The 26,894-nt window shown below is 37.0% G+C and overlaps 1 protein-coding gene and 2 non-coding genes across 3 annotated transcripts in view; 1 reads left to right on the top strand and 2 right to left on the bottom strand.

Annotated features, from left to right (window-relative positions):
- Nucleotides 1-26,894, top strand: part of znf1046 (zinc finger protein 1046) — a 659,651-nt gene that overhangs the window by 140,813 nt on the left and 491,944 nt on the right. The window lies entirely within an intron of this gene.
- trnas-gcu (transfer RNA serine (anticodon GCU)) lies at nt 5,552-5,633 on the bottom strand. Its single transcript has one exon. It is a non-coding gene; the product is annotated as a tRNA-Ser (tRNA).
- On the bottom strand, nt 6,408-6,489 carry trnas-gcu (transfer RNA serine (anticodon GCU)). The gene has a single exon. It is a non-coding gene; the product is annotated as a tRNA-Ser (tRNA).

Raw genomic sequence — 26,894 nt, 5'->3', positions numbered from 1 at the left:
TCGGGAAAAAGAAAAAACTGTTTTCATCTTATGGATTTTACTAGTGCAAGCTGGGCAGAAATATTCTTTGCATACTGGCGGGTTGCCAACACATGATTGGTGGTACCTCCGGTTACATCCATCACAGGCAATCTGAAAGATTTATACACACAAAAATAAATTAAAAAAACATTAAAAGTTGTAAGAATTTCAGCCACTTTAGCAATGCCTTAACACAACACAAGTGTGGTGTTTAAAATATTACCCAAGCTGAGGTTTGGTCATTATCACTTGGATCACTGAGTCCACAAAACTGACACAGCTCTGTTAAATCTTCTAGTAAATACATACACCAACATAAATCAGCAATTCACAAGGATCAGATTTATATTAAAAGTCATGTTAATATAGAATAAGAGCATCTGAACTTCAATTAACTTACAAACCAATGTTTTTGCAGTAACTAATCTTAACTTACCTGATTCCTGCACAAGAGTGTCCGCAATTTCTCTTCTTATTTTGTCTATGCCCTACTTTGAATTAGAAAAGGTGATCATGTCATCCTGTAAGATTTTTTCTGCAAACTTAAAAAAAAAAAAAAAACATTAAAAACAAATACAAGTCAATTTAGCAACCTTATTTTCCATACCTTGCATACAAAAAAACACAAGATGTGCTGCCTTTTTGCAGTGGATGAGGAACTTTGTCACAGGTCCACCTTGACACTTTGCAGCCTTTACTCCTCATAAAAGCTCTTAAAAACAAATATCATTATGGTGTCTGTTCCTATAAAAAATAAATAAACATTTCTTACCTTGTTGCTTCCAGACACCTCTTTATTTTTTCGGGGGACTCTCCCAATGGATCCAAAAAAAGTTTTTTTTTTTTTAGGGAAGGAAAAATGACCTATTAAACAAAAAATAAATAAATAAGCACACACACACACACACACACACACGTTTAGATGTACAATTGATACTCACAGCAAGAGTCCAGTGATTATGTTCATTTATAACCCCCAGAATCAGCTCATATTTGGCTGGATCAAGCTACAAAATAGACCAAATCGATTATTAAAAAACAAAATCACATTGCTTCATACAAATCTTGTATAAAATATTTAGCACATAGATTCAATTTAGAATTTCAAGAACATACCTTCTTTAAGCATTTGTATGACCCATGCCAGATTTTGGTCATTTCAAAGCAATCGTTCATAAATGCCTTCCCTTTTTGACATTGGTTATGTCGCCGTACGCATAAAGAGATGTATGCATTGATAACCTACACATTTAAAAAAAATCATTAAATAAAACCCTCCAGCATTTTACGAGGATCTTGGTTACTTCAGAATTACAATTAATCCTGAGGCAAGATTGGCATTATTCGATTACAACGTCAAATTTGGTAATTTACTCTACCTGATCTTCTAGTTCTTAGCCAGGGTTCAGCCGTGCCAAGTCCATAGAAAAAAAAAAATGTTGTATGGCCCAATTTTAGCCACCAAAATGCAAACATTTTGGTTGTGGACAAAAGAGTCACTATGGCCTGGTAGTGATTTCCCAGAGACTGGAAAAGATGGCAAGGTGACCAGAGGTGCGACACTCAAATTTACAAGGCTTGTGCATGGGGCTGGAGAAGGTGCAGCTGAATAAAGTGCTGCACATGGGGCGGGAGGAGTTGCGCTCAGGTCCAGAGGGCTTGTGCATAGGGCTGTAGAAGGTGCAGCTGAATAAAGTGCTGCGCATGGGGCGGGAGGAGTTGCGCTCAGGTCTAGTGGGCTTGTGCATGGGGCTGGAGAAGGTGCAGCTGAATAAAGTGCTGAGCATGGGGCGGGATGAGTTGCACTCAGGTCTAGTGGGCTTGTGCATGGGGCTGGAGAAGGTGCAGCTGAATAAAGTGCTGCGCATGGGGCGGGAGGAGTTGCGCTCAGGTCTAGTGGGCTTGTGCATGGGGCTGGAGAAGGTGCAGCTGAATAAAGTGCTGAGCATGGGGCGGGATGAGTTGCGCTCAGGTCTAGTGGGCTTGTGCATGGGGCTGGAGAAGGTGCAGCTGAATAAAGTGCTGAGCATGGGGCGGGAGGAGTTGCGCTCAGGTCTAGAGGGCTTGTGCATGGGGCTGTAGAAGGTGCAGCTGAATAAAGTTCTGAGCATGGGGCGGGAGGAGTTGCGCTCAGGTCTAGAGGGCTTGTGCATAGGGCTGGTGACCGTGTTAGGCTAAGCCTCTTTATCTTTTGTGGAATTCTAGGTTCCTCTCTTATAAAAGGGAACTAAATGATCTAAATTAATTTTAGGAAATTCCACGCCCTTGTCATTTATTAAATGGGCACTTTTCCCCTCCAATTGCAAAATTGTGAATGGCCCCAAAAAACCAGCATCAAGTTTCCCCCCTTTCCTCTGCTGACTTCTCACATTTTTTCGGAGCACTCTTTCCCCAATAGCAAAAGTATGCACAACAGCCCCAGATGTTCTTTTCTTGCCCTTGACCTTTTGTCTTGAGGCTTGCATGTTTTTTTACGGCCTCAAATACTTGGTCCTGCAGCTGTATGGCAGGCATAACTATTTCAGTCTGCAGGACATCTTCCACAGTATCATTGACCTGATAAATAAAACCAATAAGTAATACACATATAATACAAAATGGAAGCAATTTTTGTGAATAAAACTTACATCAAAAGACACAGGAACCTGTGAAAAATAACGAGCCTCCCTTCCAAAGATCAATCGGAATGGGGAGAACAGCGTGGTTAGCTGTTTTTTGGTCCTGATATTGAAGAGAACGGTATTAAATGATAATACCCACTTGAAATAACCAAGCCACAGCCATGCTCAACATGACACAATCTTACCTCTGTATTGTGTCATTAATTTTCTCCAACCCATTTGTTTGTGGACGGTATGGGGAACAAAGACTTCTCTCAATCCCAAACAGTTTACAGATTTCTTTGTTGATCTGAAAGAAAAAAAAAATCATTGGTACAGACATAACATTACTAAAATGCTCAAATGTTGAGCAAGTTACCATACAGACCTGATTAACAAACTCCCTTCCTTGATCTGTAAGGATTCTCACTGGTGCACCAAATCTATAAAATGTTTTCACAATGCACCAGGAGACCTCCTCTGCGGATTTTGAGGTGAGGGGATATGCTTCTACCCATTTTGTAAAATAGTCTAAGCACACACATGTATTGGTGCCCTTAAGATGTCATGGACAGCTTCCCAACCAAATCCATTCCAACCAATTCCCATGGTTCATTCACCTACACAGAATAAAGGTATACAGAGGGATAGAATATCATATAATATATAATACAATATAATATAATAATTCAATACAACTACTGGAGCGTACTCCTCCTGGAGCTTGATGGGTCTATTGACCTGGCAGGCAGAACACTGTTTGATCTACAGAGAGCATAAATGAAGTAATTATTACATTGCTTTTGGTAAAAACTACCACGGTTAAATTACAATTTCATCATGAAGATTATCAGCAACATACCCACTTTTCGATTTCAACACTCATTCCAGGCCAGTAGTACCTGCTGGAAATTGCTTGTATGGTTTTCTCTTTTCCACTGTGACCCCCGGCCTCACTGGCATGAAATTCTCTGAAAATGCTGTCTGCTTCTGCAGCACCCTTCAAAACTTTTACTAAGAGCTGTATAGCAGAGCCCTTATGACGGATATAAAACAGCATTTCATTTATTACAAACAAACAAATAGCTCAAATAAAACCACATGTATAATACCCTATACATTTTGGCCCAATATGTTTAAGCACAGGAATGAAGAACAAACAATAAACTGTACAGAGTCTTACCCTGGACAACATATTGGTGTGCACGCCGTCGAATGACATATTTCTCAACTTTTGAAATGCCAGGAGGATACATACCTTGACATTTATAATTTAACAAAACATCAAACTGAGTTGGATCCATTCTGGGAATAAAAACATAATTAAATTTTTTTTACACTGCTTACATTGGCACAATTTAATTATCAAAAAGCTGATACTTACATGTGGCCTTACTTTTAGCTGCCAGGAGAATGAATTTCAAATAGCATGCAGAACATTGAAAAAATGTGTTGAAGAACACAGAGCCAAAGTGTTACAACTTAGATACATTTTATAGACGAAAATCTGATGGGTTAAAGACTTCCAGGTGCTTTCTGGACAAAATCAGGTGCATGCTTTTGTTTATTTGTAATAATCCATCATTTAAGCAATTTAGTGCTTTTTAAAGGACTGCCAACTTTTAATTAACTGACAAAGTTTTTTTAATTAAATTCAATTAATTTAAACAACAATTGTAAATATTTTTATCCTTAAAATACAAATTGTTTTTATTTACATAATTTGTGTTTTCACTCCATTGCTGTATTGTACTTTAAATCGTAAAAAGTCATATATAGAGGTAAACCATTTTCCTCAGCCTCTGGAAAAACTGTTCCATTTGTTTAAAATAGTAATGAAAATCATATAAATGATGTCATGACATGACATAATTATAAAATAACATTACCAGCATTGCTTTATTGTGCTATAAATCTTAAGAAATTAATATATATATAGGGAGACCATTTTCCTCAATCTAGAAAAATATGTTTCCCGTGTTTTCAGTACAAAATCATGCTCTCCATATAAGTGAAAAAGTTTACATAAATAACTCATTTTAAACACCACAAACATCATCATGAGTTAGCTAAAATAATGAAAGACACAGGTAATTATAAAATGCAGTAGCATTTATTTTTCCAAGGCCTTAGTTGTTTGAAAGCCACCATGAGCTGATTCAGTACACAAAATCATGACGTCATGATACTGCATTTGCGCATGCGCTGTGAAGGGGGAACTGAATTCTCCGGAACACCGGCAAGCTGGAAGGGGCGGAGCTAACAACCCGCTCCTACGATTGGTTGTTACTTTACCTCAATCTACATTTGTATACATGAATTTTATTTCGTTTATTATATTTATAAAGACTTGTAGATATAATAATAATATGATTATACTACTCTAAATAATATTATAAATAATTATTTAACTATTTCACTGGGGTTACATATGTTTTTGCAACTATTTTCGGTAAGATGACTTTCAGTTTTGCCATCTGAACGACAGAGCATAAGAACGACAAGAATGGGATTCAATGGACTCAGCCACCTCGTTATGTATGTACTCACTTTCATGATGGGGGCTGGACTATGACATTTCTGTATGTATTTGCTGCTATTTTCGGTAAAGATGTTGTTAAATTTTGCAACAAAATCCTTCAAAACGATGAGAGCTTGCGAGTAAAACACCTTCCACGGAAGCACCGGCCTCTTTCAAACGCCAGAGCATTTGAACGACAAGGATGGGATTCGATGGACTCGGCCACCTCGTCATGTATGTACTTACTTTCATGATGGGGGCTGGACTATGGCATATATGTTTGTATTTGCAGCTATTTTCGATAAAGATGACAAAATTTTGCAACAACATCCTTCAAAATGCTAAAAGAGTGAGAGTAGAAGAACTTCTACAGAAACACCATGATCTCTCGAATGCCTGAACATATGAGCGACAAGGATGGGATTCAAACCCATGCGTGCAGAGCACAATGGATTAGCAGTCCATCACCTTAACCACTCAGCCACCTCGTCAGGTATTCTCCTTCTACTCTAGTGGAGGCCGGACTGTGGTACATATTTGTATATGTATGTTTCTGCAACTATTTTCAGTAAGATGACTTTCAGTTTTGCTGTATGAACGAAATATCAAATGAATGACAAAAATGGGATTCGATGGACTCGGCCACCTCGTCATGTATGTACTCACTTTCCTGTTGGGGGCTGGACTATGGCATTTCTGTATGTATTTGCTGCTATTTTCGATAAAGATGACATAAAATTTTGCAACAACATCCTTCAAAACGATAAGAGCGTGTGAGTAAAACACCTTCAACGGAAGCACCGGCCTCTTTCAAACACCAGAGCATTTGAACGACAAGGATGGGATTCGATGGACTCTTCCACCTCGTCATGTATGTACTCACTTTCATGATGGGGGCTAGACTATGGCATTTCTTTATGTATTTGCTGCTATTTTCGGTAAAGATGACGTTAAATTTTTCTACAACATCCTTCAAAATGATAAGAGCGTGCGAGTAAAACACCTTCCACGGAAGCACCGGCCTCTTTCAAATGCCAGAGCATTTGAACGACAAGGATGGGATTCGATGGACTCTTCCACCTCGTCATGTATGTACTCACTCTCATGATGGGGGCTGGACTATGGCATATATGTTTGTATTTGCAGCTATTTTCGATAAAGATGACATAAAATTTTGCAACAACATCCTTCAAAATGCTAAAAGAGTGAGAGCAAATGAACTTCTACAGAAACAACATGGTCTCTCGAATGCCTGAACATATGAGCGACGAGGATGGGATTCGAACCCACGCGTGCTGAGCACAATGGATTAGCAGTCCATCGCCATAACCACTCGGCCACCTCGTCATGTATTTTCCTTCTTCTCTGGTGGAGGCTGGACTGTGGCACATAATTGTATATGTATGTCTCTGCAACTATTTTCAGTAACATGACTTTCAGTTTTGCCGTATGAACGACAGATCAAATGAACAACAAAAATGGGATTCGATGGACTCTTCCACCTGGGGCCTGTTTTAGTAAGGAGGTTCAAACAACTCAGAGTTTAAACTTGAACTCTGAGTTGATTTACAGAGAGATTAAAAACTCAGAGTTTTCGGTTTCAGAACAGCTGATCTGAGTTGAGTCAATCAACTTCGAGTAGACCAACTCAGAGTTAAGCGCGCACACCGCGACTTTAAAAAGGCATTATCAATGGAGCGCAGGCATTACGAGTGACTATGGCAATATCTTATAAAAGAGATCACCATTTCTTTCTCCAGCTGAACTTGATGTTCTCATGCAAAGTTATAGCAAATATGAGCGTATATATTTGAAAAGAAGCAACCATCAGTGAAGAAGAGACAGTTAGCGTGGGAAAACAGCTGCTCAAGTTAATGCCTAATTTCACTTAAAGTATTTAAATATTTAAGTATAATAAAATAAGTAATGTAATTTGTGACATTTATATTTTTTTCTAAACTTTTTTATACATTTATTAGTTTTAAATGATTTAACAGTGCACTTGTGTGTCTGCCTTTTTTATTGATCAAGTGATAGAGGTTAATATAACATTTAGAAGGTAAGCAGTACTAAAAATAATTTTTAGAAAGAATAATAATCCCATTAATCTAGTTACATGCATGTCGAAGGTGAATTTAATTTAATTATTTATTAAAAAAGGATAAGCCATTCTCGTACAGTTCTTCTGTGTGTGACTAAAATGTAGGCAATAGCTATGTTTCCATCCAAATATATTACATACATTTATGTGCAAAACTGGAATTTTGCATAAAAGATGCGAATAAAATTCCATACAACGAGTCAAAGAGAAAAAAATCGTCACTTTCTGATTAAACTGGCACCAAATATCAACAGTAAAAACAGAATTTACTGTGGTAGAAGAAGCTGCGTCAATTAATTCTTTATTTAGCCTAATTAATGTACTTGCGCCTCGATGTCAGAAGACAATGCTGAAACACAATGAACACGTGGGGGCGTCTGAAGCCATGAGACGCGGAGACTCTTGACACGCACCAGACGCTCGGAGGTAATTAATAATATACACTAATACCGAAACAGTTAAGGCATTTTAGAATGACTAAAACAATATTTAAGACATGTTACAGTGTGCTCAGCCTGCTGGTTTGTTCATTTACACACATTTTAAATATCATATGATCATGATCTTTTTTTTAATGTACATACTGTAATTTGTTCAGTAAAAGTGTTTCCATCGTAGTTTATGCGCACATTTTCTAACGAATAAAAGTTTATCCTATTTATGCACGTTATGCACGTTTTTTATGCATATTTTTAAAAGTTATGTGCATCATGACGTTTTTATCAATCGTTTTTATGCACGTATCCAAAATGAGCATTAAAATAGGTGGGTGGAAACGTAAGGCTAAGGCGAGAAATACCGCTTCGTCTTTAAAAAAGGGGAGGAGACCGACAGAAACTCTGAGTTTAGAGAATAAAACCTGCTTCTGACCAGGTTAGATTCACAGAGTAAGTTACCACAGTAACTGACTCTGATTTAAAGTTACTTTTCTTTCAGAAACAGGCTTGACTTACCCTGCTTTCTCGAGTTTAACAAACCTGCCATTTTGAAACGGAAAACCCAGAGTTTCTCTCATTTCAGGGTTAAAATACTTTTTTTTGAGTTTTCAGTTAACCTCCTTTCTGAAACAGGCCCCTGGTGAGTGACGAGCATTACTCTAAGACAGAAAAAACAAACATAGTCAATTTAAAGGTAGATAAAAATTATTTGCTTTTTAAAGGCTGAGAAATCATTCAATATAAATCATTCAATGTAATAAAACACTTTGTTTTATTAGTTTACAACATCCCCAAAAATTTTTACAACATAGCCTCTTTTTTCCATTGTAAGTGTCTGTTTAATTGTCTTATTTGGACTTAAATTACTGGAGTGATTCTTGAAAGTTTCCCTTTCTGTGTCATGTAGAAACTTTTCGATTTTCCTGTATGGTTTTAATCACAACATTATATGAGACACAGCTTCAAAACTTTAGATTATTTTACCATGTAGTCTAGATCAGTGTTCTTTACCAGGGTCAGAAATTGACTTTTCCATTTTTCCATTTGAAATCCAATTTCAATAACCAAATAAGTAATTCCATCTATATCATATAATGTAAAATGCTAGAATTTAAACAGTATGTTGCTAAATGTAACAGTTTAACGTGTTCTGATTGTTTGAAATTCAAGATTAAATTCATATATATATATATATATATATATATATATATATATATATATATATATATATATATATATATAAATAACTGGTTGTAAATTGTGTACAATGTTCCAAGAAAACAGACAAAATAAAAAATAATCTGTCATTTAGTTTTGTTTTATCTTCTGGAATGTTGCTTGCACATAAAAGGGAATATATAGGTGGAATAAAAAGTGTGTCGCCATCCTCTAAATTGTTTTTGTATGTTGCCTTCATCTTTAGTCTTCGCAGTAGCCAAATTTAAACCTTGGAGTGGGAACCCTAAAATAAAGCAAGAAACCAAAAGGAGAAAGATTAGCATTGCAGCTGTAACAAATAAGGCTGACCAGACACATAATTATTTTGCTTTTTATTCAACAAATGAGAGAACTTTTGTTCAAGAAAGACTCAATGGTCAGTTGTAATTCGATTCTAAGGAATTTATGACCCAAAGGAATGTACCCACAGCACAGCACAACTGAATTGAACAGGACTTCTTTAAGCTCCTTGCTAAAGACTGATGTTTTAATGTAGACTTTACTCTCTCTTTATGTGTAATCATGTGTTTTGCAATGTTTCCCTTGCTCCTGTACCAATATTGATGGGTTTAATACTTCTGTATGTAATGTTTAACCCTACCAAAGCTAAACGAACTCATAAACGGTTCAAGTTTAGACTTGTCGTAAAGCTTGCTTGCTGTACTAATTAATCGTTGACATTTTATGTTAATACGAGTGCAACATATTAACATTTTAAGAGACTTTAACAGTTCTGCCTCAATTTGCATAAAAATTTGCCTATGCAAATTCCTCTGCCTCAGACAAAGGGCCATAAACCCATGATTCAAGGAAGTTAGTTTGTAATTGGTCAACTTTCCATAGAGGGTGGATCCGAACCCGCCCTATATAAGCTTGGGACCAAAGCTACGCCTCTCTCTCTTAACCCCCCCCCCCGGCTCTTCAACCAACCTTCTCTCTGCCCTGAAGCTCTCTTGAACCCGGCTCTCTGCTCTGAAACATCTGCTTTGAAACCTCTTCAAACTCTCTACAACTTCTTCAGAAATAACTCTTCTCTCAACTCTCTTCTCTGAAACCTCTTCATCTGCAACAACCTAAGAACAAGACCTAAGCAAAGAAACCTCCAAGAAACCAGGCGGAGACCAAGACGGAAAGGGTTAATTGCACAGCTCGGACCTTCACATCTAAGTCACTTTCTTTTCGTTATTTCCTATCAAGAGTCTAGTTAAGTTAGTGCGTCGCAAAACAGTGGCCAACACAACTGGCCCCTGTTGCCGCTTCAAATTCAAACAACAACTCACCCCACTACAACCCTTATGAGAACAAAGGGACAACCAGCAGAACCACGTGCTCAACCAAGGGAGCTCCTTACATCACATGGACGCACACAAGTATATTTCCATCTTAACTGATGTAGACTAAATGCAACTCTAAAAGACCCTAGAAGGGTTATATTGAATTTGATTATGTTTGGTTCGCCTGGTTTGCTCTTACAAACTCAGAGGTTTTCCTATCATTACATCCTCTCAACCTCTTACTTTACGTTCTTTACTCTTCTCTACACTTGTATGAATGTGTGTTTGTGTTAGGTGTTAATTTCTGTTAGATTAGTCAATAAAGTTTAATTTTGTATAAAGAAATATATATATATTTATGTATATGTTTATATATATGTATATATTTATGAATCTAATGTCTTAAACTTCAATCTTGTTACCCTGCTCAAACTTAATGGGTTTTTATTTTGATAGCATCGCTGGACGATTCATTCGTTCAGATCTGAGTCGATTCATTTAAAGCCCTGTTCAAATTAATCTTCCTCCCATTAAGCTAGCCCGCTAGATATATAATGGTCCAGAAGGTATGCGAGCACTGTAATCTAAATCATAACTCGCAACATTATAACGGTGGAAAAGGCGCGGGAAGAATAACCTTGAGCTAATTTATTACAGTAATAATGGTGTAGATATGCAAGCACTTTAATCTACATTTTAATTTGTTACAGATTATTCATGTAGATATGCGTGCAAGTTAATCTACATTATTATTATAATTTGCTACATGTTTATTGGTGGAGAATAAACGAAGCATAAAATATTACAGTAATGTAAAAAAAATACAATTAAATAAAAACAACAACTAGGATTACATTTTCAAAAGGGAAACATTTATTGAACAACAACAACAAAACAAAAACACACACACAAAAAAAAAACAGCTTGAAAGTTGAAACAAAGTCAGGGAAGCGGTGTTTCTCCCCAACCGTTGCATGGCACCAGAGCCGGGCGGACTCTTGCCCTTCGCCAAGGTCCTCTTACTGCGTTGCACAGCGCAAAAATGTCAGGCTGGCGGCCTCCACCCTGGTGCAGACCACGTCGAATTCTTCCATATTCGAGACATCTCGACAAAAAGCAAGAGCGCCATTAGTCAAATGAGGCAGGGACAACGCAGGTCGTGCTGCAGTTAGACTAATCCATGAGATGGTGGAGACTAAACTTACTCAAGCAGTGTCGGACATTCCGCAGACGGACAGCTCTTCTGCTCCTCTTGGCTTCACTGAACAAATCTTTCGTGTCTAACACCGATCACCACTACTTTGTGGTACTCGTTTGTGGCGCACTGGATCACCGCCGTGAAGAAAAGACTTTTTGGCTGTCCCATTGACTACCGACTCCCCGACACGTCGTGTATAAAACCTTCCACAACTTCTTCATCCTTTGAGGCACGACTGGCCATCGCTGTACACTTGTAAGTTGGGCAAATACTTCACAAATGACTATACAGACTCGAAAAATTTGAAGTTATAGGCACCCCCTCCAACCCGTATGCAATTTTTATTTTAGAATTAAAAAGATTCTGTTAATTCCATGTGTTAAAGGGAGGCGAGGCCTCCACTAACTAACATAAAAGTAAAGTAAAAAGTCAGTGTGTGCTGGCTGTTTTCTTTTAACCTGTGTGCATAAGAACAATCATACCAGCACAAAGTGCTTTCAACTTGAACTCAGACTGCAGCCATTGATCAACAAGATTACCCCAACACAGTTGGATTTGAAAATGGACTCGTCAAGCAGGATGCTATGGTGCTTAAAGTTGCTGCAGTTATGATTACCAATAACATTGCGTAATCAAATATTTATTTATTGTAATAAAAACAAAACATTTACAATACAAATAATATAGTATACAGTCTCTACAATTTTATTTTATTTTCAACAATAAGGTAATCATTAATTAAATTTAAGTACCTAGCTTATATAGGAGAAATAAGATGGAAACAAGACAGCACATGAAAAGAAAATAAACATCAATAAATAGGTCTATTAAACACAATAAGCACAAATTTTAGGAGTTAAAACAACACCTTTTAACGTAACTACATGTTGAATGGTATACGGTTCTTGTTTAAATATGCTAAAAGTTTACTTTTTTTTATACATTTTTAGATATACAGCTTACCAATAAATAACATGAGGTTGATAAAAAACTTGCATTATATGTAAATATATATAGGGCTTCCCACAGGTTTTAAATATACTTGCGGTGCTAGCCAGATTGAAACACACCTTTTACCCACAGCACATAAATAGCACATAAATAGTTAAATGTTTTGCAGTATTTTAGACTTTATTCATTAATTGTCTTTTGGCTTAGACCGTTTATTATTCTGGGGTCACCACTGTGCATTGAACCATCAACCTATCCACCATATGTTTTATGCAGCGGATGCCATTCATGCTGCAACAAAACAATGGGAAACGTCCATGCACACTCCTTCACACACATACACTACGATCAGTTTTAGCATACCCAATTCAACTGTTCACGTGTCCTTGGACTTGTGGGGGAAACCGGATCACCCGGAGGAAACCTAGGCGAACACGGCGAGAATAAACATGCAAACACAGAAATGCCAAGTGACCCAGGCGAGGCCTATTGAAAATGAGAAGGGTGATCTGTATTGCTGGTGTATATAGGCCTGCAGTCCGCCAAGCCTGAGCGAATATTAAAACGTCAAATAACAGATACATTCCTCAAAATAACAAATAAATTAGGCCTTCGAACATAGGAAATATATTTTTTACTTTTTTGTGTGTGTCTGTGTGCGTTTTATATTTGCTATATGCTGTTGTAGCGCTTTGGCATGCCTGTGTCTTTATTAGGGAAAAACACAAGACATTTGCACAATATTCAAGTTAGTGCACCCTCCCCTCTTAAACACACGACAATGCGAGAATAACAATGATACTCGTTATAAAATATACTTATCTAAAGCTATACAATGCATGGCTACTTGTGTCCAATATCTGCAACTCGGTGAGCCTATCAAAGAGGTTTGATCAACATTCCGTTGGCTTTCATTTGCATACGGGAGGCGGGGATTCCCTCTAAATATTCACCTCCCGCGCTGTTTACTCGCAAAGCACCTGTCTTGGTACACTTCATTCGTCCAGCTGGCAACAGTGTATAGCGATATGGCCAGTCCTGCCAAGGTTCCGAAGGTTAAGGCAAACATATTAGAGGGCTTTATACACAATGTGTCACCCAGACGGCAGTCTAGGCGAAACAGCCCCTATTTCTCAGCAATAATTCAGAGCGCCAGACAAGAATATCACAGAATGGTGGTGTTCGCCATAGAGAAGCAAGCCGTGTTCAACCAAGCTGTGAGAATCGGCAACGGTGTCCGTCTGATGTAGCCTGAGTAAGCCCGACCTCACCCTTCTCGCAGATCAGTTTTGACAGCAGCACGATTTGTGCTGTGGCAGCGAGGCTGCCTCGGTTTGACTAACGGCGCTCTTGCTTTCTGTCTAGGTTTCTCGGATCAGTAAGCTTCAACATCGTCTGCTCCGCGAGCACCAGTGTGGAGGCTGCCAGCCTGCCGTTTCTGCGCTGCGCACCCCCAAACTGCAAGAAGATGACCGTGGTCGAGGTCAAGGCGCTTGGTCCTGGGCAAAAGGTGAGTGTTGTTGCAGTTGGTTTGAGGCACCTGCAAAGCGGACAGCGGACTTACCCTGTTTTTGTGTCTTACAGGTGGGAGAAGTGCGCGCTTGAGTTCAGCGAGACGGATGTATGAGCAGGGTGGTCAGCGTCAACGGCGCTGAATGAGTTGAGGGTCAGCTATGTCACTGGTAAAATTAAGCTGATGCTTTGGGACACCTACGTCAACGTGGCTGAGTGCTCCAGATCCTACTCCTTAAGGAACGCCGTGACGCCGGAGAGAGAAGGGTGCATCTGTCTCACCACAGGTTCCTCCAACATCGTGTAGGAAATCACTGAGGTGGAGGAGAGCAGAGGGCAGGCGGCCAGAGGCCAAACTAAGGGTGCTTTAAAGCAGCAGCTTTAAGGGCATCGAAGTTACGATCCAGTGCTGCTGTTCCGGCTGCCATTTCAGACAGCCGGAGTTCCGCGAGAAGTCCAACTTCCACCGATGCGAGAGCTGCCACTTTATGCAGGTGTTGCTGTCTTTCCTCACGGTGTTCGGTGGCAAAGGAATGGTGGTGACTAAGGAGGATGGTGCCGAGAAAGTCCTCTTGACTAATTCAGTGCTCACTCGCTATCTCCGTGACGCCGGCCTTTTGTCGTTATTCAACGAGGCAGAGGCCATCGAGAACCACCTCCTTACAGCACCGGGGTTTGATCTGACCATGAGCTTGGACGGCTTCTTAGTTTCCATTCAGCCGGTGGGAGCGGTGGATTCAGGCGCGAAGGGTCAGCCTCTTGCTGCAGCTGAGCTAGCTGGTGATGCAAATCACGGCGAAGGGACATCCGTTTAGCTCGGGTGGCCTGAAGACGATTCGGAAGAAAGGACACTTTCCTGATTTCATTTCATTGGTTAAATTGTTCTGCATGTTTTGATGTACTTGTTTTTAATAAATGTTTCCCTTTTGAAAATGTAATCCTAGTCGTTATGTCTTTATTTATTTGTAATGTTTTTTTGTTTTTTTTTTTACATTACAATATTGGGCGGCGGGGAAAAACTGTTTGAACTGCAAAAAGGTAAAACAAAAAATAAACAAATCTTAACTTTAAAACTTGATTTTATTGTTATTATTGTTTTTAATCACAACTTGTTTTATTGAAAATGTCTTGGAATATTTAAAGTAAACTTTGCTTCTGGTAATAATAATGTTAAACAAAGACAATTTAGTGTCTTTTTTAATTGTATTCAAACTTTAAGAAATTAATTCATTATCTTTTTGGCTTAGTCCTTTTATTTATATGGAGCCGCCACAGCAGAATGAACCGCCTAAATAACAAATACTTCCCTCAAAATAAATCATTTAGGCCTTCGAACAAATGAAATATATTTTTATGCTTTTGTGTGTTATTTTTGCTGTATGCTGTTCTAGCGGTTTGACGTGTCTGTGTGTTTATTAGGGGGAAAAAATTAATTTGCACAAAGCTCGAGTTAGTGGACGTGTTTGTCTTGCTTTAACACATGGAAATACGAGAATCATAATGATATTCGTGATACAATGTCTTCCCATCAACATATATAATGCAGGGCTACACATAGCCACAGATTTTCTTTTGAATGTTTTTTTTTTTTTTAATCATCATTATTATTATTATTATTATTATAACAATACTGGGCAGGGAAAATTTGTTTTAATTTTAAAAAAAAAGTAAAACAAACTTTGCAAACCAAAACAGAAAAAAAGTAAATCTTTACTTTTAAACTTATTTCACTGTTTTATTCACAACTTGTAAAAATTAAAACGTCTTGCAGTATTTTAGACCTTGCTTATTCATTCATTTTCTTATGGCTTAGACTGTTTATTAATCTGGGGTCACCACTGTGGAATGAACTTTCAACTTATGTTCTATGCAGCGAATGCCATTCGTGCTGCAACCCAACACTGGGAAACTTCCATGCACACTCCTTCACACACATACACTACAGTCAGTTTTAGCATATCCAATTCACCTGTTCTCGTGTCCTTGGACTTGTGGGGAAAACCGGATCACCCGGAGGAAACCTAGGCGAACACGGCGAGAACAAACATGCAAACAAAGAAATGCCAAGTGACCCAGCCGAGGCCTATTGAAAATAAGAAGGGTGGTCTGTATTGCTGGTGTATATAGGCCTGCAGCCTGGGCGAATATTAAAACGTCAAATAACACATACATTTCTCAAAATAACAAATAAATTATGCCTTCGGACAGAGGAAATATACTTTTTACTTTTTTGTGTGTCTGTGTGTGTTTTACGTTTGATGTATGCTATTGTAGCGCTTTGGCATGTCTGTGTCTTTATTAGGGAAAACTCAAGACATTTGCACAATATTCAAGTTAGTGCAGGCGTCCGCCCCTCTGTAACACACGACAATGCGAGAATAACAATGATACTCGTTATAAAATATACTTACCTAAAGCCATACAATGCATGGCTACTTGTGGCCAATATCTGCAGCTCGGTGAGAGCCAATCAAAGAGGTTTGATCAACATTCCGTTGGCTTTCATTTGCATACGGGGAGGCGGGGATCGCCTATAAATATTCGCCTCCAGCGCTGTTTACTCACAGAGCACCTGTCTTGGTACACATCTTTCGTCCAGCTGGCAACGGCGTATAGCGATATGGCCAGTCCAACCAAGGCTCCGAAGGTTGACAAAAACATAGTGGAGGGCTTTATACAGAACGTGTCGCCCAGACGGCAGTCTAGGTGAAACAGCCCCTATTTCTCGGCAATGATTCAGAGCGCCAAAGAAGAATATCACAGAGTCCGGCGTCCGACGTAGCCTGAGTAAGCCCGACCTCACCCTTCTCGCAGATCAGTTTTAACAGTAGCACGACTTGTGCTGTGGCAGCACGCCCAGCTAGAAATTTTACATTCCCAGAACATTCTTAGAATGTCCCCGTCGGTGTTAAGGACATTCTGAGAATGTCACAATGTTGAGCTCTTTAAAGTTTCGGAGGACGTTATTTGGGGGACCTTTACAGAACATTCAGAACGTTCTCAGAATGTTTAGGGGACCAAACCTTATTGGAAAATTTGACATTCTCACAACGTTCATAATGTGCTTGTTGGTGTTAAGGCTGTTGTCTAGTAACGTTCCCTGAAGATCCAGATGTGGAATTCTTTAAAGGTGTGAGGGACGTTATTTTGCGGACCTTCACAGAATGTTATTTTCTTGTACTGAATGTTAGAGACAGAAAGAGCTCAATCAATAAAATGTTACTAAAATTGGCTTTATTGGCAGAAAACATAAAGCATTTGTCAAACTATTTAATTTTTAATATGCTGTATCCGTGTGTGTTTGTGTGCGTGTCTTAGTCACATTCTCTATAGTCCAGGGGCCTGTTTCAGAAAGGAGGTTAACTGAAAACTCAGAGTATTTTAACCCTGAAATGAGAGAAACTCTGGGTTTTCCGTTTCAAAATGGCAGGTTTGTTAAACTCGAGAAAGCAGGGTAAGTCAAGCCTGTTTCTGAAAGAAAGGTAACTTTAACTCAGAGTCAGTTACTGTGGTAACTTACTCTGTGACTCTAACCTGGTCAGAAGCAGGTTTTATTCTCTAAACTCAGAGTTTCTGTCGGTCTCCTCCCCTTTTTTAAAGATGAAGCGGTATTTCTCGCCTTAGTCTTATGTTTCCACCCACCTATTTTAATGCTCATTTTGGATACGTGCATAAAAACGATTGATAGAAACGTCATGATGCACATAACTTTTTAAAAATATGCATAAAAAACGCGCATAACTGAGTAGGTTAAACTTTTATTCGATAGAAAATGTGAACATAAACTATGATGGAAAACCTTTTACTGAACAAATTACAGTATGTACATTAAAAAAAAAGATCATGATCATATGATAATGAAAATGTGTGTAAATGGACAAACCAGCAGGCTGAGCACACTGTAACATGTCTTAAATATTGTTTTAGTCATTCTAAAATGCCGTAACTGTTTCAGTATTAGTGTATATTATTAATTACCTCCGAACGTCTGGTGCGTGTCAAGAGTCTCCGCGTCTCATGGCTTCAGACGCCCCCACGTGTTCATTGTGTTTCAGCATTGTCTTCTGACATCGAGGCGCAAGTACATTAATTAGGCTAAATAAAGAATTAATTGACGCAGCTTCTTCTACCACAGTAAATTCTGTTTTTACTGTTGATATTTGGTGCCAGTTTAATCAGGAAGTGACGATTTTTTTCTCTTTGACTCGTTGGATGGAATTTTATTCGCATCTTTTATGCAATATTCCAGTTTTGCATATAAATTTATGTAATATATTTGGATGGAAACATAGCTATTGCCTACATTTTAGTCACACACAGAAGAACTGTACTAGATGGCTTATCTTTTTTTAATAAATAATTAAATTAAATTCACCTTTGACATGCACTGTAACTAGATTAATGGGATTATTATTCTTTCTAAAAATTATTTTTAGTACTGCTTACCTTTTAAATGTTATATTAACCTCTATCACTTGATCAATAAAAAAGGCAGACACACAAGTGCACTGTTAAATAATTTAAAACTAATAAATGTATAAAAAAGTTTAGAAAAAAAATATAAACGTCACAAATTACATTACTTATTTTATTATACTTAAATATTTAAATACCTAAAAAATGAAATTAGGCATTAACTTGAGCAGCTGTTTCCCACGCTAACTGTCTCTTCTTCACTGATGGTTGCTTCTTTTCAAATATACACACTCATATTTGCTATAACTTTGCATGAGAATATCAAGTTCAGCTGGAAAAAGAAATGCTGATCTCTTTTATAAGATATTGTCATAGTCACTCGTAATGTCTGCGCTCCATTGATAATGCCTTTTTAAAGTCACGGTGTGCGCGCTTAACTCTGAGTTGGTCTACTCGAAGTTGATTGACCCAACTCAGATCAGCTGTTCTGAAACCGAAAACTCTGAGTTTTTAATCTCTCGGTAAATCAACTCAGAGTTCAAGTTTAAACTCTGAGTTGTTTGAACCTCCTTACTGAAACAGGCCCCAGTTGTCTTTCTGCTGCCTGAAACAAAGCATAAATAACAATATTTACAAATAAGTTCACTTACTTTGTATTTAATTTATTTTTTTTTTACTTTCAGGTGTACAAAGTGGTGCTTGAGTCTTATAAAATAATTCAAAATAAACATATTTTGAATTAAAAAAAATGTATAAATCTCCATATCTACATCCCACTTATCTATTTTTAAAGAACTGCCACTCAAATATCTTTTAATAAGAAAAAGGTGTTACACACTCCACTGAAAACATCCATAAGCCTACATAGTTATTTTTGTTTGCGAAGTGCAAAAATTTGTTTCCAAACTACTTCTAAATTCAATTCTAATTTCCAGCAAGTGAATAAATAAGCAATAATATAGAAGTGTGGTCAGAAAACTGAGTTGTTTTTTCATAAGGGGTTTTAATTAGTTTTTGACAGTACAGTGGATATTTTAGGATATATACTACACTACCTCCTATTAAACGTTGACAAAAAATATTGTCATTAAAAGCTAAAACTTTTATAAACAAAAGCTCAGTACTTTTTCCAGACTCTACACAGTAAAACCATCAGAGTTAAATTTACTCAGTTCAGCAGTTAAAGTTAATGAGACAATGATGGGGTTAATGAGGTATTGAGCACTGATGATGAACACCTGCTGTTAATAAGCACAAACAGAGAAGAGAAACACAAAACTACATCTACCTTCAGTCACAGCCGTATATAAAATAAACTAAATAAAACACATCAAATCTTTCAAAATCTCAGCAGAGCATCAAGCAACTCCACAAACAGCAGCTTTACTTATTAACAACCTGTTTGGTCTTATTTCTGCTACACTCTACAAAATTACATATAGATAATATTAATAATTAACTAAGTAATTTTTTACCTCAGCAATAAAAAAAATAAAATAACAACACTTTTCGTATTTAAGCTGTCACCATAGATCTCAGCTGTCACTGAGAACAGTAGCTGATTTACTTGGACTCTGACTCGATTGCTAATATTAGTTTCGCTTTGCTTGCCAAATAGTGTATTGTGGCAAACATTGTATAAAGAGAGAAAAAAAAATATCAGGGGGAAAAAGTTTTTTTTTTTTTTTTTTTTTTTTTTGTAAAATGTAAAGAACTAAAACTGTTCATTCTCAATAAATCTCATATGGACTTTTGTAAACATCTGACAGAAATAAAGTCAATCAGGTAAGCAATGAGCAAACAGCAGGTGTTCATCATGAGTGCTCAATCATCACTTAATTAACCCCATCATTGTCTCATTAACTTTAACTGCTGCTGAGTAAATTTTGCTCAATTTAGAGAGGGACCAAATATTCTCTGAACTGAGTAAATTTTACTCTGAGGATTTTGCTGTGTAACCATAACTATAAAATAAATATTCAACACAAATGTCAATTACCAGTAAGAAAAGAAACAGTTGGAACAGTCAGGAACAGTTGTATATAATATCCGAGTGCTTTTAAGGAATAAACTTACCTGAAATTGGCAAAAGCAGCTGCATAAGCAGCTTTGTTGACAGGCAGAATGAGTGCCGTTGTTTAGGGATTTAGGGAATCGACTTCAAAACAGTAAATTCCTCAATGGACCTTGTGCTGGATTTGACTCGAAGGCAGGAATCGACTCCCAGAAACGAATATGTTTTTTTTTTTTTTTTTTTTCAAACTCTCCAGAATGAAGCAGTTACACACTACACTACAGTTATAATGCTCATTCTTGAGCACGATGAACATAGAAGACACGTTTTACGCGTTTGCTTTTGAATTTTGAGACCACCAGCACTAGCTATTAGAATTAGTGCTGCGGGAGTGCTCTTGGTAACATTATGTGACCATAGAATGACCAAAACAGAATGACCTCCTCAAGTCATATTGGAAACGTTATTATATGACTAAAGGAGGACCATGTGAAAACATTCTGTTAATGTTAGAAAGTTTCTCTTTGTAACGTCATTATGTGACCATAGAATGACCAAAACAGAACGTCCTCCTAAAGTCATACTGGGAACGTTATTTTATGACTAAAAGCGAATGTTTTAAGAACGTCCCTAATGTTCTGTAAAGGTTCGGGACTTTCATTACCTTTAGGGAACTTTCAGGGAACGTTGCGAGAACGTCGCCTCCTACCTGGGTGCTCTCTGTATCTACCTTTGAGAGATGCATTCATTCTCTGAATGAACTCTGCTGATCTGAGTTTTCTTTTTTTGTAAAGAATTGAATGTTTCCCTACATAAAACCATATTTCCACATGGCAGTTTGTGTCTCTTGTCTTGGCAGAATCTAATGTGTGGCTTGAGTTCTCCTTGTTTAATGCAAGTTTCCGCAAATCTCACAGAAGTGTCCCACTCCACAAAGGGGAGATTCCCATAAGGGTAGATTCCCAGTGGTCCATAAAGATAATGGGGACTCCTGGACAGTCTTAAGCATTGCTGCTATCACCTTCCCCATTTTCCTCAGATTCGACTATGAGTTTTGGTTCCTCAAAGGTTTTTTTTGAACAGACTTTAATATGGAGATCGGCCCACAATTGTTTTGGCTGACCTTCTTTCTTCTTCATTCTCCCACATGTCGAAGTAGTCTTCATCTGTAAACTCTTCTATGAGTACCTCTTGGTGTTTATTCAAGGCATCAATAAATTCACCGCTGCTACTGACTGTTGCAGTCTCATGGCTGGCCAAGAGCACAAGTCCTTTATCATCAGTTTTCTTGCCAAATGCTAACACTTACAGCCTTGATAATGTGGGCAGAACAGAGATGCTAAACAGTGATTTGTTTTATCTCCACACGTCTTGATTTTCTTGCAAACAGCATAAGTCCACTCCGGGTATGCATAAATGTTGTGTCTATTGAAAGCAAGAACAACAGCTTGCATCAAGGCCCAGATGTAGTCTGTTTCCACTTTTTGAACTCTGACCCTTGTGTACTTTGACAGTTTCAGCTGAAACTGCATTAGCCAAAAAGCCATTGGAGGAATACGGTGCTCATTGCTCAGCATCTCACACACTGGAAGAGGTGGAGCATCTCTGCCTTCTCCAGGCAAAGTGAGTGCATAGTACAGCACTCTTTTGCTTTGCTCCAGGATCTTTGATACCACACCTCCTGTTGCATCAAGATATAATGACACAGCACACTTTTTTCCCTGGTAATGAACCAGGATGCTGATACCTAATTTTGTATAAAGGTGAGCACCAAACAGGTTTATTTGGAAGTGTTGGATGTAACCGGCAATATCATACAAGTTGGTGTCACACTCTTTAATGTTATGCTGAGTTGAATGCATCTCCAATTGTACATTTTCATTTACAGGCATGTCCCTTTTCACTTCAGCATTGACCTTCAGGATATTTTTTATTTATATTTTGTGTCAGGTTACAAGACATTAGCTCTTGAATGGGTGTTGATCTGAGTCTTTCGTAGTACACCTCACTTACACCCTGAGATATCACTCTTGCTAATTTTCCTCACCCTATGTTACTTGCAGGTCTAAACTGTTTTTCTTTTCTTTTTTTACATGGCATATTGATCCAATATGCCTGTTTTTCATGGTAATGCTGAAACAAAGTTGATGAGGCTTTTTTTTGCATTGTGAAACTGAACCGGCCACATTTCCCTTTGGCTGCCAACACAACATATGAACCCGGTAGGTAAAATTTAGGAAACAGCAAGGATTTTTATGCTGAAACTATTTGTATTGCACAGTATGTTGGTTCGTGGTTTTTGAAGAGTGGTTTAAATTTTCTTCCAGTCTTTGGGAGATATCACAATTCCCAATTTTACTAGAGTGAATGGGATCTTTCTGTACTTTCTTTTTTCATTGTTGGATGACTTGCTTGATCCATCAGAATTGAAGTGTTCTGACCCATTCCCCACAAGTCATTTTTTGTCTCAGTTTGACTTATTTATTCATTTATTTTTTGCTGAACAGTTCATATGCGAGTCGTTGGGATAATTAGGTAAAAATAATTGAATATTATAAGACAATGAAAGTGGTTTTTGACCTTACATGCATTTCAGACTGTTGTTGGAGACCCCCAAAACCAAAATTTTTTAATGCTTAACAGGGGCTCACATTTTCATTCTGCTAGTTAATCTCTTCTTCTATGCATCTGGACTACATCTAATTAAATCTGTAAATAAATGTAAATTAATTGAAATTCATGGGAGTGATTTAGACTCTTTATGCAAATTACCAATTGAAACTTCTGTAAAATACTTAGGAATTACTGTTGCTAAAGACAGTAATCTTAATATTCAGAATAATTTTGTAAATCAATTTCTAAAAGCAAACAAACAAACAAAAAAAAAAACATTCTTAATGGTTGGTGGGAAAGGGATGTCTTAATATTTGGATGAATTATATTAACCAAAAGGGAATTGTTATCTAGATGTGTTTATCGAGCCTCTCACTAGCTATCACCCCACATTTAATAAAATAGAACAGGTGTTTAATTTTTAATTTTGTCTGGAAAAACAAGTATCTCTGCATTAACAAAAATGACTTGGTTCACTGATGTAGGGAAGGGGGCCTTCATTTTATTGACATGGAATTAATGAACAGGGTTCTAAAAATGCAATGGCTAAGATAAATTCTTTGTAACAAAAACTTAAAGTTACTTCTGCAGTATTTTGCAAAATAGGTGGTTTTGACGTTTTGATCAGATGTGCTTTTGTACCGTCTAAACTTTGTGTCCCATTATGCTGGAAACTAACCTTTTCCTACAATTTCAGTCCTCATAAGACTTGTTTATGGAACAATCGTTTTATTTTACATCAAAATAAGTCTTTGTTTTAGGACAAATTGGTTAAAAATATATTTTTTTTTTCTTTACTGGATATGATGAATAGCCACGGTGACATTCTTAATTACAATAACTTCTGCGTCAAACATGGTTTTGCTTGTCACCCTAAATAGTTTTACACAATTATTAATGCTATTCCTAAAAACATCACAGTATTGATCAGAGACATTCTTTCATACTATTCTGTACTGTTTTCTCTTTCATCTCTGTTTTTGGCCACTTAATGTTTTGGAGACACAAAATGTAATAATTTTATAAGGAATATTCTTATTCAAAGGCTTCATCCTAATCAGCTCAGATCTGTGGAGATCAGTCGCTTCAGCAGGAGTTTTTCTCTGGGTTTGTACACTTCATCCTGTTTAAAATGAACAAAACAATAAAAATGTTCTGTTTAAAATAAATAAAACAATGAACAGAAACAAAATAAGTTATCTTTAACACTTGCTTCAACAGTTTCTTTTAATGAGAGTAATTAACAAAAATAAATCAGGTAAAACATTTCTTTAAAACAGTGGTTCTTAAAGTAAGGGTCGGGACCCCCTGAGGGGTTGCGGGACAATGAAGGGGGTTGCCTGGTGATTTCCAAAAATCTATTTATTTTAGCAAACCATAAGAATTACCATTGTTTTTCCATAACCTACTGAAAAAGGTTGTTTATAGTTACTATATACCATATTTAGTTACTATTGTAGCTTATAGTTACTAGTTCTATTGGATTGCGAGCCCTGAGGTAATTACATTATATTAAAGACACAGATGCAGCAGATTGATTTAAGAATACCAGGTCTATCTTTCTGGCACATTTACAGCACTCACATACATTTAAAAAATTAAACGAAGAATAGACCTGGGGGCTGTTCCAGAAAGCAGGTTATGCGAAATACACTGGTAAGTTTGAGAGTAAGTAGGTGGATAACCTTAACTTTGGTTCCAAAATCAAAGGTAACTTCTGGCAGTGTTGGGAAGGTTACTTTGGAAATTTAATAGATTACAGATTACAAATTACCCTATTTAAAATGTAATAAGTTACTGTAACTTTCGATTACTTTATAAAAGTAAAGTTACTAATTACATCTGATTACTTTTTGATTACTTTTAATTTTCTAATTAACATTTTCAACTAAATAATTTTCAAGCATTTATACAGAGCAGGAGTGAGCTTACAGTAGCTCTGTTTACTGTTAGAATCTCAAAAGCTTTCATCACTTAAATAAAATTTATTTAATTTATTTAAATTTAAAGTAGAGCCACCACAAAACCAGACCTTATCACAAAAACATGTTTACTGTTGTTACAAAATCACAATGTTAGTTAGTTGTGCAGGTGATTTAAGTGGCATTTGCAATAAAAAAATACATCTAATTTTTGAAATTTTCATTTTTAAATCGAAGCCACTTAAATCCAAATCAATCACATCTTAGTGATCAATAAAACTGCCAATGAAACATATGAGGCAGAACTGTTCATTTCAATTATTTACTGTAAATAATATGCTGTACCATACAGGAATAAATTATAGTACATAACAGCAAAAACAAAAAAATCCAATAAAACCAGGTGTTACACATTTTAAAGAATATTGATCCGCGATCTGTAAATGTAGCTTGTGTGGACACTACTGCGCTACTTCACTAATAAAACAGCTTCGCTACTGTGAAAAGCTATTTGATTTTTTAGCGACGCTACCGTCACGCTACTGAGAAATGTAGTTAAGCTAGCTACACTGGTAATGTGATAACATCACTTTGGCGAGAGGAGTCTGCTGGTGCCCTGCAATTCCTAAATTGATAACTTTATAAATCACAATATATCATTAGAAATGAAAGGGTCTGTTTTTATTTCTGTACACTCACGATAACGACAAAAACATTTGCTTTTATAAAACAAAGAAACGCTAGCTTACATACCTGCAGATGCTTCCTCATGCTTTTCAATGGCAAGGAGGATTAGACATGGTGCGCCCATGGCCATTAATTTGATTTAACAGTAGGAGGGACAATAAATATAACATTTCTTATGAGCAATTTTTAAAAGATTTTTTGAAGGCGACACAAATAATACAGCAATTGTACTTGTATGTCCCCACAGTTAAAAATGGTTTTATTGTTCATATTACAGCATGGAGACTACATCATTATGGTTATTTTCAAAGTTTTTCTCAGGTTCAATGACAGCAAATTTTTCTTGAAAACTATTTATTGCATTGTTTGTTGTGTTATTTACAGTCAACAGACTGACTCCTGAAGCCGAATAAATGCAGGAAAAGACATTTTCCATACTCATAATAAATAACTGGTTTACATTACACTTGTTAAATTGAGAGATCATATTGTAAATTGGTGAGCCTGTGAGGTTCATCTGCTAAACAGCCACAACTCAGAAAACATTTTAAAAAATTGTTCACCCCTAAAAGAATTGTCATTATCCCTTTAATAAAGCACAACACCCTTACCTGACACTGTACATCTGACTGACCCTGCTCTGCCTGTTCCTCAATCAGTTCTTTCTCCTCTGCCTGTGATTGATAATGTGACATTACTATTTTCATAAGCACTCATTCTGAAAGCCAAATTGCTTAATATGTGAACTTTTTGTACTTGGAGTTTTGCTGCACTGAAAAATTATCTTATGTCCATTTTCCTTTTCTCTGTCATTTTATCATTGAGGTAAAGTTGGTTTTATATTTGCACATTCAGTCTCTCATAATATAACCTCAGAAGAGTATTCATTGAAAATTCTAAATAGTAAAATTATATTAGCAGCCAACAACCATCAAAGTATAGCATTATTTACAGTTAGTGTTAATATTATATTGGTTTACCTAAAGGTTCTATAAAGACGTTGCAACTGATACAAAATACAGCAGCCAGAGTTTTATTGAAATTGAAGACACAGGAACATATCACAGCAGCATTAATAGAATAAATTTTAGGATTCTTTTATTAGTTTATAAGGCACTACACAACATGACACCTTTCATACTTTCTGACTGCTTATCAAAATATAATCCAAACCGTTTGCTACGCTCTTCTAGCTCTCGACTTTTAGAATTTCACTTTGTAAATCTGATGCGATCTGGCACCACTTCTTTTAGTCACTATGCTGCAAAATCTTGGAATTGTCTCCCAAATTAAGTAAAAGAATCCCCCAGAATTTATTTTTAAAAAGCTTAAGAAGCACCTTTTTAAAATTGCGTATGAATATAAGTTTGTGAAGTTTATGCAATTTATCTAAATCGTGTAGGTTTATG

Source organism: Danio rerio, chromosome 4 (genome assembly GCF_049306965.1).
Source record: "Danio rerio strain Tuebingen ecotype United States chromosome 4, GRCz12tu, whole genome shotgun sequence".
Lineage (NCBI taxonomy): Eukaryota > Metazoa > Chordata > Actinopteri > Cypriniformes > Danionidae > Danio > Danio rerio.
This window is presented reverse-complemented; position numbering and strand designations above follow the sequence as displayed.